Source organism: Pelodiscus sinensis, unplaced genomic scaffold (genome assembly GCF_049634645.1).
Source record: "Pelodiscus sinensis isolate JC-2024 unplaced genomic scaffold, ASM4963464v1 ctg177, whole genome shotgun sequence".
Lineage (NCBI taxonomy): Eukaryota > Metazoa > Chordata > Testudines > Trionychidae > Pelodiscus > Pelodiscus sinensis.
This window is the reverse complement of record NW_027465920.1, coordinates 142,474-154,554: the sequence shown is the minus strand read 5'-3', so window position 1 is coordinate 154,554 and position 12,081 is coordinate 142,474.

Sequence of the window (12,081 nt, the reverse complement as noted above, 5' to 3'; positions counted from 1 at the left end):
CCTGAGGCGTGAAATCCCTGTCCAGATTGTCGTCGGCCTCGACCCTTGGCAGCCAGGGGATACAGTCTGGGCTGGGCTGGTCCCGGGGTGGGGGTGGGGTTCCTTCTTGGATACAGCCACGAAGTACGAGTAGAACTCCTCTGAGAGGATGGCGCAGTGCATCGAGGGAGATCCTGGAGGGAGCCCCATGGCACTTAGGTGGCTGGCAGAAACAGGGTCATCAGGATGGCCGACGTTGCCTCGTGCTGGCTCTGGTGCTGGGGGTTGGTCTGGGAGTCGTGGGCGACATCCCAGCAATGCTTCCAGCCGCTGTCGGCATCCATGGACAGGTCTTGTCTGGCGCTCAGTGGTGGCCACCAAGTCCTCGTAGTTGTTGACCGCAGCCAGCTCCCCCAGCCAGAGAAGTTGCCAGGCGGTGGCGGTTCGCTCTCAGGCACGTCTCCCCTCTAGGCAACATGTCTTCTCGGGCTCCAGAACAGCTGGCAGAGGGCTCGCAGAGGTGTAGGAAGCTAGTCTGGGCGATGTGGCAGGGTAGAGGTGTTCAGAGAGCCAGGGCTGGGACCCGGATGCTCAGGTACACTGGGAGCACCGGGGCGACTGCTAGTCTTCCGCCGGGAGGGATGTGGCTGGGGGGGGGGCCTTGGGAGGTGTAAGTCCCGGTGCCATCTGATGTTCTTGCGGGGATCCCCGTGGAGGCCGAGGAGGTGCATGGAAGGGAGGAGTTGTGCAGGGCTGCCAACGGTCTCGGGAGGGAGGCTGGGTCTACCGGCGGACGATCTGGGCCCGGTTGCTTGTGGGGGAGCACTGATCCTGCATGAATTGGTCGCATTCCGGATGTGGGAAAGTAGTTGGTCCAGGCGGTCAGATGTCTTTGACGATCAGCAAAGGAGGCGTCTTCTGGCCAGCAGGAGTGAGGGTGGGGATCCCCGAGGGCGGGCTGTTCCCTGGCACAGCGGTGGGGAGCGCGGGGCTGGACCTTGTCGTGGGACTGGAGCGCGCAGGGGGAGCTCGTGTCTCGGGGCCATCAGTTGAAGGGCTGGTTCACGGCCCGCCAGCAGTCCGCACAGCAGGGGGGCTCTGGTCCGGGGGGAGGATGGCTCCATCCAGTGCTAGGTGTTCCAGGGAGAAGAGCATCGTTGGCACCAGGGGGACCGGGACTGTGGGAGCCACACAAGCGGGGGGGCCTCTGCAGGCGGAGTCCTGGTGGCGCTTGCACCGTTTCTGCGTGTCGAAGAGGGCATGGCAAGGCTCGCAATGGAAGGCGATGCTCTTCCTGTGCGCTGCCCGCACGTGCTTGCTGAGGGCCCCCAGCGTCTTCATCCCACGGAAAGGGAAGCAGTGCGGGCAGAGGAGGGTGTGGTCGGGTATGGGGAAGTCCAGGTAAATGGGTTCCAGGCCAGTGATCCGTCCAATTGCTGGGGCGTGGCTGCAGGAGCTCGTGTTCGAAGGGGCCGTAGGTACCTCAGCCGCATCCAGAGCTCAGTTCCCCCCCGCCCCGTCCAAGACCAGCGTCGGGGGTGGAGCAGCAGGTCAAGTCCAGGGCCAGAAGAGGGGAACCAGCAGCAGCCATCTGCAGCAGGGCACCAGGGTGCAGGCCAGCTCTTGGGACCCGATCTGGAGTCTGGGGAGCAGGAGGTAGAGCCCAGGTCTAGCGGGGAAATCCTCCGGGGGCCGTCCCCCGCAAGGCAGCAGAGTGCGGAGCAGATCTCAGGTGCCGGTCCAGCGCTGAGAAGGCAGCAGGGTGGCAGGCAGGGTCAGTGTCTGGTGTCGGGGAGGCAGCAGGGCAGTAGGCAGGTTCCAGGTCTAAGGTTGCAGCAGGCATGGCCCCAGGCAGGGTCCAGGTCCAGCAGGGGAGATGGTCCAGCAGCCGCTCCCAGGTCCGGCGTCCATAGTGTATCCTCGTCATCCTTGAGAGCGGCGGGTGAACGGGGAGAGCGAAGGGTCGTCCTGGAAGGGATCTTCTCTGCAGCAGGCTTCAGCCAGGTCCTGCCTGTTGGCTCTGGTGATCGCTAGCTCCAGCACCAGGGTCTTTGGCTTCGCTGGTCGATTCCAGGAGGCCATCGTGGAGCAGGAGCAGGTGCAGCTCATAGTGCAGGCTCCGAGGGAGCACAAGAGCTCAGTGTCTAGGCAGGCAAGGGCAGATCCCAAGCAGAAGCAGGTCACGATCATCAGAGGCGGATGCGGGGGGCGGGGAGGTCAAGAGCAGCTGGAGAAGAGGCAGGTTCTGAGCAGCGGCGGCAGATCCTCAAGAAGATGGAGGTAATCAAAAACCAAGTGCACTGCAAAGGGAAGCTATTTCTTTCTGAGAGCAAAAGCCCCAGCCAATAGGCAGTCTAAAAAGACGTGCGTAGGTGGGGCTTGAACAGCTGATTTTCAATCAGCTGTTGAGAGGCTGGCAAAAAGAAAGAAAGGCGTGAGAAAACCCTGCACTGCTCATAAAATATTAAACAAGTTTATTAAGGGAATGTTTAAAATACAGAAGGAATCATAAGAAATTTAAACACACACGGGTATATCCCATCTGGGGGACCAGAACGGGTTGGGGAACACATTACACAGCAAACGGTATTAAATAACTATATAAGAAACCCATCTAGCCCCAGATACACAAATCGTGGTTAGAGTTAATAGACAACAGCGTATATCGGCCTTTTGACCAGTCCACAAGACGGCAGACCTTTTAAAAAGAAAAAAAAAAAGTCCTTGATGCGCCTGGGGGGGGGGAAGTCCTTGCAGCTGTGGCCCGCAGCCCCACCAAGTCCACAGCAGAAAACACAGCCAACACCACCAAAACAGTAAGTCCTTTCAAGTCCAGAGTCCAAGCTGCACCCGTGAGTCCCCATCCAGAGGTCCAGTGCTAATGCGGTAAGGCAGTCTGGTGTCGCGAGGCAAGCGCAGTCTCCGGGAGGCTAGGTGGTCACTCGTCACAGTACTGGCGGTGGTTCATGACGTGCTCAGTGTAAATGTCCTGGAACCACCTGATGGCGTAGACACCATCAGCCTATGCATCAGTCAGGCGTAAATCCCCACCATGTACTGTAAATTTAACACTACTGCCCTATTATGTCTCGTGAGACTTTTTTTAATGAAACTGAATTGAGAAGTAAATTAGCACAATTTGAAGTTCCTGTTTCACTCCAGCTTGTTGATGACTAGTATGGCTTCCTCCTTTTTTTTTTTTTTTTTTTTTTCTTTTTTTAATGAAGATTATGGCTTTTTTATAGTTCTAAAAATTCTGGTCTGTCCCAGACTGCAAATATGAGAGGTTTAGATATTGTCATAGAAAGTATGCTTATTAAGTTTGCAGATGATACCAAGCTGGGAGGGGTTGCAACTTTTTTGGAGGATAGGGTCCTAATTCAAAATTATCTGTACAGACTGGAGAAATGACCTGAGGTAAACAGGAGGAAGTTGAATGAAGACAAATGCAAAGTGTTCCACTTAGGAAGGAACAATCAGTTTCACACATACAGAATGGGAAGCGACTATCTAGGAAGGAGTATGGCAGAAAGGGATCTAGGGTTATTGGGGACCACAAGCTGAATGAGTCAGCAGTGTGATGCTGTTGCAAAAAAAGCAAACATGATTCTGGGATGTATTAACAGGTGTGTTGTGAGCAAGACCGAGAAGTCGTTCTTCCGCTCTACTCTGTGCTGGTTAGGCCTCAGTTGGAGTATTGTCCCGTTCTGGACACCACATTTCAAGAAAGATATGGAGAAATTGGAGAGGGTCCACAGAAGAGCAACAAGAATGATTAAAGGTTCAGAGAACATGACCTGTGAAGTAAGTCTGAAAGAATTGGGTTTGTTTAGTTTAGAAAAGAGAAGACTGAGGGGGAATGTGATAGCCGTTTTCAAAGGTATCTAAAAAGTTGTCATAAGGAGGGAGAAAACTTGCTCATCTTGGCCTCTGAGGATAGAACAAGAAGCACTGGGCTTAAACTGCAGCAAGGGAGGTTTAGGTTGGATGTTAGGAGAAAGTTCCTAACTGTCAGGGTGGTTAAACACTGGAATAAATTGCCCAGGGAGGCTATGGAATCTCCATCTGTGGAGATATTTCAGAGTAGGTTAGATAAATGTCTATCAGGGATGGTCTAGACGTTACTTGGCCCTCCGTGAGGGTAGGGGACTGGACTCGATGACCTCTCGAGGTTCCTTCCAGTCCTACTATTCTACAATCTGTTGGCTGCTGATTTTTTCCCCCCTGGAATTTAAATACAACATCTGTGTTGGCTGCCTTATTCTGCATCCATGAAGACTTAAGAATTTAAGGTGCTTCAGAGTCCCATCCCCCCCCTCGCTCTCCCTAGCTGTAACCCAGTCTTCCTCCTCTCTCCCCAGACAGGAACCCTCCCCCCACACACATTTCTAACCCAATCTCCCTCAAACACCATCACCACAGCCAGGCAGCCCTAGCCCCTCGCTGTAACTCAGTCCCCCTCTCGTCCCCCAGAGCCAGGCATGCCCCCTGCTCTAACCGCATGCCTGGACCCGTTGCTGCGCACACTTCTCCCTCCAGGCCCGAGGGTGCATACACAGAGCAGCCGGCCATGAGCAGTCCAGGTACGTCGCTCAGAACAAGAGCCGCGTTTGGTTAACCAAAGAGCCACATGCGTCTCAAGAGCCATGGGTTGGCGAGCCCTGATGTGTATCCTTCTCTTTTGGGGGAAAACCTTTTTTTGCATTCCTTCATGGTAACTGGGAAACACCTAATGCTAAGGAAAGGGGAGGAGGGGGACCCTATAGCAGTAAAGCTTCTTAGTTACTACTTGTGAATAAATTTCAAGCTTTGCACCACAAACCTGGTCTGCTGTATCAGGATAACTGAGGCACAACCCATTATTATGGGTTTATTAATTCAACAGTGAAATATTCCATTCTAAATCCTTCAATGGCAGAAGCCATTGAAATCTGGCCTGCTTAAGGACAAACATAGGTAAGCAAGAGGGTAACTTCAGGCAAAACAGAGTCGTCAGCAAAAATATGGCTTGAAATATTCCTTTTTTTTTACAAAAAATCTGACACCCGCCCCCAAAGGGGTAGAAAATTTTCTTTTTGTTTTTCAGAAAATCTGAAAAAGCTGGTACCAGCTGAAGAAGACCCATCTATCAACTGTCGCGACGAAGACCATTTTGTTTTTGTGTTGTGTACTGTTTGTCTTATCGCTAGCTTTGTTGTGTTAAACCATACTACATTAGGCAGTAAAAGGATAATAGGAGGTGTGGATTGTACGTACCATATGAGCTACCAGTTGTCACCCTGGGTATGTCTAGATTACAGGGTTTTATAGACAAAAGTGGGCTTTTGCCGACAAAACTATACTTGCATCTAAATTACTGCCGCATTCTGTCAACAGGAAGTTGACAGAACACGGCAGTTTTGTCGACGGCGGTAAACCTCATTCTACAAGGAATAACGCCTTTTGTCGATATTGCATCCACACTGTGCTTTTTCAAAAGGGAGCGTCTACACTCAGTCAAAAGTGGTTTGCTTTGTCGACATAACTGGTTGGAGTCTAGATGCTCTTTGTCAACAGAGGCTGTCGACAAAGCCTCTGTTGACAAAAGCCTGTAGTCTAGACGTAGCCCCTATGAGTGGGACCGGCATGTAAAATCAAGTACCACACTGACAATAATTGTGGGATATTGTCCAGTAACCAGTGGTGACCTCGCCGGATGGTTCCTGGTTCGCTCTACCAAGACTGGGACCAGAGACTGTTCCAAAGAACAGTCAAAATAAAGAAACCCTAAATTGTTTGACCCAGAGTAAGCCAGCAAAAGTCCTGTTCAATCCATTACTGGTGGAAATGAAAACTGGTAATTGAAAAATAAGCAAAGCTCTTGATCCCACTTGCAAGACGGTCTCATTCGCAAGCAAACGGACACCAATACAGACTTGGCTCAAGTGGGTTTGGGAAACCAAAAAGCAACATGGAACATGTGGCAGTGGTTAAACACCAACACCTGGCCGTTGTATAATTAGGCAACAAAACTGCCTTAGCTTTAGGATGCACAGAAATGCCAATCCTTAGCTTGGCATGACTCGAACTTGAAATGTACTGGGTAATAACACTGAGATTTTCAGAACACATCTTTTAAAATAATGGGAAAAGTCATTGTCTAATGGTTATAGTATGAGTGGATCTAATATGTCTCTAGCATGGTTAGGCCTGATTTGTTGTTAGATGAAATCATTTGTTAACATTGCTCACCAACAGTCTGTGGGGACAGAATTATGGAAAGTGAGCCCGCTCCCAAAATTGACTGTGGGATCTTTTTGGCTACCAGGGATTATAGCTAAGTGGGCTGGGAAAGAGCAGAAATTATTGGACACTGGAGGGTGCACAGAATGGAGTCCTCAGAAATGGGTCTTGCTTATCCCTACCTGTCCCCACAGAACCCTGTAGCAGGGATACATCGTTTGGCGCACGTGTTTGGGATGAGTGGGAAAACATGACCCACTTTTTTTAATAGTCAATGTGTGTCACACCTGGGGAAAATCCATTTTGGAAAGATGGAACTATTAGCCAGCCACCAATGAATGAAGATGCATTGCTAGCATGTTATATACCAGCAATCACATCTACTATGTACCAACAATAGAGTACAAAGTGCTGTGACTGCCACCTTGGTAAATTTCTCTTGTTCTGGATTGGCACCTACTGACCAACTCGGGTGACTCAGTTTTTTGCAGCAGAGCCAGAAGGATACAGGAAAACCTGTCCTTGAAATACTACACGCAAAGGGAGATACATTAAGAATTGCTAAATCTGAAAAAATGACCTACCACTGGCGTGATGTCTCTGCAGGATGGTCTCTAAAGGCATATTATCTATTGTATTTCACCCACTATTAATTGTATTAATATTGTCCTGTATCTGCCTTGGGGGAATGTGCTGTTAGACAAAGAGAATGTCTGTTAAATGACAGCTACATGCTCCAATTGTTTCATTGCAACATACTGAGAACCAGTTGTATAAAGCGTGACCTGCCTAAGAATTGTTCTTGAGGGGTGAAAAGGGGGACAATTTAGTATAAAATTCCATTTTTAGCGAGGATAATGTTGTAATAGAGTAACATTAGGCAAATTGCTTGTCTTTGTTGCTCATGTTAAGGACAAGGACAGACCCTTATGATTAGTACTTGAACTCGGACCTGAGATAAATATTGTGAAGAAAGCTCAGTGTCTGTTAAAACTGTACCTGGATGTCCTTGCTCAAATGCTGATATTGTTTCTATGTCAATGAAAGCTCCCTGTGGTGTGACTGGAATGTGAGTGTTTAGGAGATAAGCAGGAAGGCCATGGCCAGATGTTCTAGGAAAGGACCAGGATGGACGATAAGGCACCAGGGGGACGATTGCAGAACCTCGTTGAGATGTGGGAAGGGGGCATACTGACGACCCTGAAGGAGGAAGGCAGGCAGTTGTCAACCAAGAGAAGCTAGAAGGACTGAAACAAGCCTGATGGGATAACAGATAAGAGAGAAGAACAACTTGAGGAAACAAGCACTCACCAAGCAGCGGCTGATTACAGCATCGTGATGCAAAGCCTGCTGGTCCCAGTGTAAAGAAACTGCTATGAGAAGAAGCTGCTTTGCCACAGACTTTGGGTTCGTCTGCCACTTCCATGGGGATCTCAACCCGGACTGAAAGGAACCTGGTCCCGATCCTTCTACTTCACTGACTGTGTGTGTGTGTGTGTGTGTGTGTGTGTAAATGCTAATTTCCAGTCTGTTGCTCGCCTTCAGCAGTTGGCTAACTGCTTTCTACTATATTTTCAATAAATGCGGCATGTTGCCTTTTTCCCCAGAGCAAGATCCCATGGCTTCTTAGTATAACAGAGTGGGGGTCATGGAGGTGGGGCTGGTCCTCGGGCAGTTGCCTAGGGTGCCCGATGACATCATGGCCATGCAGGCAGGGGTGCCGACTGTGCCTTCTGCCTGGGGTGCCAGATGCTGCAGCCAGCCTCGGGCTGCTCCTGCTGGTCCTGATTGTGGGGCTGCTCAATCGATTAGCTGCCTGGTGGGGCAGAGTCACCCCTTCCTTGGCCAACAGTGTCACTTCCTGTTGCTGACTCGGGTCCCGAGGTGCAGATCAATGATGGAGCAGCGGCTATTGCGGGAGGTGGACTGGTGGAACCTGCATCTCGTGAGTGAAGGGCCCATGGCAACAATTACTGTGGAAAGCCATCTGTTGGTTGTGGGCAAACTCTGGATGTGCTTGCTCAGGGTTCCCAGGGTCCAAAGTCTTCAAAGGGAAAGGAGGGTGTTTGTGGGGGATCAGGAAGTTGAAGTAGAGAAGCTGCTGCCCTCTCCCCCTTCACGGTGGCATCAGGCACGTGTTCAGGCTGGCTGCAGGAAAGATCTCAGTCCTGTTCTTATCGCCTTCTCTCAGGTTGGGATGATCAGCTACTGGGTCTTTGTGGCAGGAGCTCATCTTGCAGAAGCTCCCAGCTACCTGTCACTTAGCAAGAAGAAGGGAGCAAGGAACAGAGTCACTCCCTCCCTGCTTTGGGCAGGGGAGGGAAGCAGGGGTTACATCTTCGGACTAAATTGACCTCATTATCTCTGGCCTTCCTCTTGGTTGGTACTCCCTCCTTTCGTGTGCCTGTATATTTATACCTGCCTCTAAAAGTTCCACTACATGCATCTGACAAAGTGGGTCTTTGCCTACAAAAGCTTATGCTCCAATAAATCTGTTAATTTCTAAGGTGCCACAAGACTTCTCATTGATTCAGATTCTCTTAAGTCTTTACCTCTCCCTCCCCCCCATCAGTCTTTCTTTTCTCCATTCAAGCCCACATTCATTCATGTACTTCCATTTATTTATTTATACCACCATGCATTTATTCATGAGTTCATTTATTCATTCATACATTTACTTAGTTTATTCATTTGTGCATTTCTTTATCCATGCGTGCCTGGCCACAGGAGTAGCGTTTATCCCCTTTAGCATCCCAAGAGACAGGGAGGGAGGAAGGGCAGGGTGTATTTCATTGGAGGATAGATAGGTGCAGGATCTGGGGCTGGAGAAGTTACAGGAGATGGGTTGTAAGATTGATTAGTTATACACATTGGCAGTGTCTAGACTGCCATGATTTTGCGGAAATACTTTTAACGGAAATTTTTCTGTTAAGTATTTCCACAAGCGCGTCTAGATTGGCAGGGATGCTTTTGCGCAAAAAGTGCTTTTGCGTAAAAGCATCCGTGGCCAGTCTAGATGCGATTTTGCACAAGAAAGCCGTGATCGCCATTTTAGCTATTGGGGCTTTTTTGCGCGAAACAGTTCTTCCCTGTCTACACTGGCCCTCTTGCGTAAGTATTCTTGCACACGAGGGCTTTTTCCTGAGCGGGAGCGTGAAAGTATTTGTGCAAGAAGCATTGATTTTGTACATTACGGTGTTTTAAGAGCTTTGTGCATATGGAGCTTTGGGGATTTGTTCCAAAACAGACTCATTCTCCTGTTGGGGCACGGGTTAGGGGAAGAGTGCAGCCAGCAGTGCAATGTGATTCTAAGTCCCTGGCTATCAGCAGGGTAGTGGATGTAGTTCTGAGGAGGAAGCCTGTGCTTTCCCCAACTCTTGACTCTCGCCAATACTACTCTTGAACTTCACCAGAAGGCCGAGAAGTGGTAACCCCCAGCCACATCTCATTTCCGCCCAGCGACTGCCATTCAGCTGGCCACCACCCCTCGCATTACCATGTGGTCCCAGAGGGAGCAACTCCCAGGCACTGGGGGTGCAGTGTGGGCAGGAGGCAAGTTTGGAGAAGGGCAATTGAGCTGTGAGTAGGCAGCAGAGAGATGGCAGCTGAATTTGTGCTGAGAGCTGAGCTTATGCAGAGTACCGACTGGATACTGACCATCCCTGTGGTGGTCCTCACCTGCTACCTGCCTGGGTACCTCTGCTCAGATGTTCACTAAACCCTCCTGTTTTATGCTGGGTGGCTACATCTACACTGGCAGCTTCTTGCACAAGAACTCTTTTTGTGGAAGAGTTCTTGTGCACAAGGGCTTCCACAAGAGTGCATCCACACTATGTGCTTTTGTGCAAGAGCATCCATGGCAGCGTGGACACTCTCTTGCACAAGAAAGTCCTGATGGCCATTTTAACCATAGAGGCTTCTTGTGCAAGAAATTCATGTTGCCTATCCACGCTGGTCTCTTCTGGAAGAGTTCTTGTGCAAGAGGGCTTATTCCTTGTTCTGGAAGAAGCCCTGTTTTACAATGCTGTACTGTAAACTTACTTGCGCAAGAATACATGTGCAGTGTAGACAGCAGGCAAGTTTTTGCGCAAGAACAGTCGTTCTTGTGCAAGAAGCTGCCAGTGTAGACATAGCCGGTGAGAGTCAATCAGGGCTAGAGACCTGGGCTGCATTGTTGCCTCTAGGAATGGGAGACAGGCCCAGCCTTTGGGCAAGGTGAGGGAGGCAGTTGCCTAGGGCCTGGCTCTGCCCACCTGGCAGCTCACTTGCGACCCTGACTGGGAGCCGTATGGCTCGGCCAAACACAGGGTGCTACCTTGGGCCCTGCAAACTCTTTGGCGGGGCCTGATGGGAGGCCCCCGGAGTCCAGAGGGAGTGGACTCCCCAAGAGGACACACAGCAAAAGACAGGCAGGCGGGAGGCTCAGAGAGGTGCGGTCTCAGGAGTGAGAGGGGCAAAAGTGACAGCAAGTTGCAGAGGCAGCAGCATTTCCACCTGTGTTGAATGCTCCAATGGATTTTGGCTCCACTATGCCTGGCGCAGTGATTTTCAATCTTCCAATGGTGTTACATTTTGCTCCTAGCAGCTGGAATTCCAGCCCTGAGGAAGGGAGGAGTTAAAATGCCCCCTTCCCCTCTTAGCTGCTCATGAGAGGGGGTAGGTCAAAAGTCACAAACTCCACTCTCTTTTCTTCCCCTGTGCCAGGATCCCTCAGGCAGAGTCCTGCCCAGCTCTATGAGCATGGGTGTTGGTGCTGGAAGAAGGTTTTATCTTCCCCAACCACCAGGCATGGCCATGCCCACACTCTGCCCCCAGAACATCACCTATAGGTATTCTGGGGGCCATGTGTTGCTGCCTCAGCACCTGCCCAGCTGGTGCTTGGGGGTTGGAGAGGCTGAGCCAAGCTGCGCAGCCTCCTCCCTCCCCCTGATGCTCCAGGGCTACGGAGGCCAGTCTTGGCCACATGCTCTCTCCTCTTCCCCCGCGCTCTAGGGATGGAGGGGCCAGGCTGTGCATGTTAGCAGCAGTGGGCTCAAGGCCCCTATTCTCTAGAGACAGGGGTCTCCTCATTCCTTCTTCTCACAGGCCTCCTGTGGCCCCTCCCTCTGCATGCACTGAGAGTTTGCCTGAGACCTCAGGGACTCAGCATGAGGCACCATCCCAGGGGGCTCCCTGAAAGGAGCAAAAGGGGGAGTTGAGTGTCTCAGGGGTTGTGTAGTTGTGTTGCCCTGGGTAGGGGTATGGCCAAAACACAGGCCTGGCTGTGAGCAGAATTTAAATTCATGTAGGGCAACCCTATTGGATATCTACTCCAACACCTTAACCACTCAGCCAATCTCCCACTAAAACCTTCCTATAGAGCTGTCGGTAAGAGCTGCCAATTACTCCATGTACCCAGAGGCAGAAAGGTGGGTTGGGGTCTGTGATGCTGCCTTGACTATTCAGCATGGCCCTGCTGCTCCTTCCTTGAAGAGTGCTGGAGACGAGAGGGTCCAAATGCCTGGGCATCAGGTGAAGCAGCATGACACACAATCTCAGCCCTCCTCAATCTCTAGCCAGGCTATTAAGTTCTAGGCTGGGGCTATTCAATTTTGGTAACGCCGGGGGCCACAATGATACTCCCAGGACATGCTAACCGCTGCAACTTAGGTGTGTTTATGAATAACTTTCTTCACACTGACAGGCATGAATACAAAAATTAAGGCAAGAACAACACGGGCTACGTCTAGACTACATCCCCTTTTCGTAAAAGGGATGTAAATTAGACGTATCGCAATTGCTAATGAAGCAGGGATTTAAATCTCCCCCACCTCATTAGCATAAAAATGGCTGCTGCTTTTCTTCAGCACGGAGCTTTGCCGGAGAAAAGCGCCAGTCTAG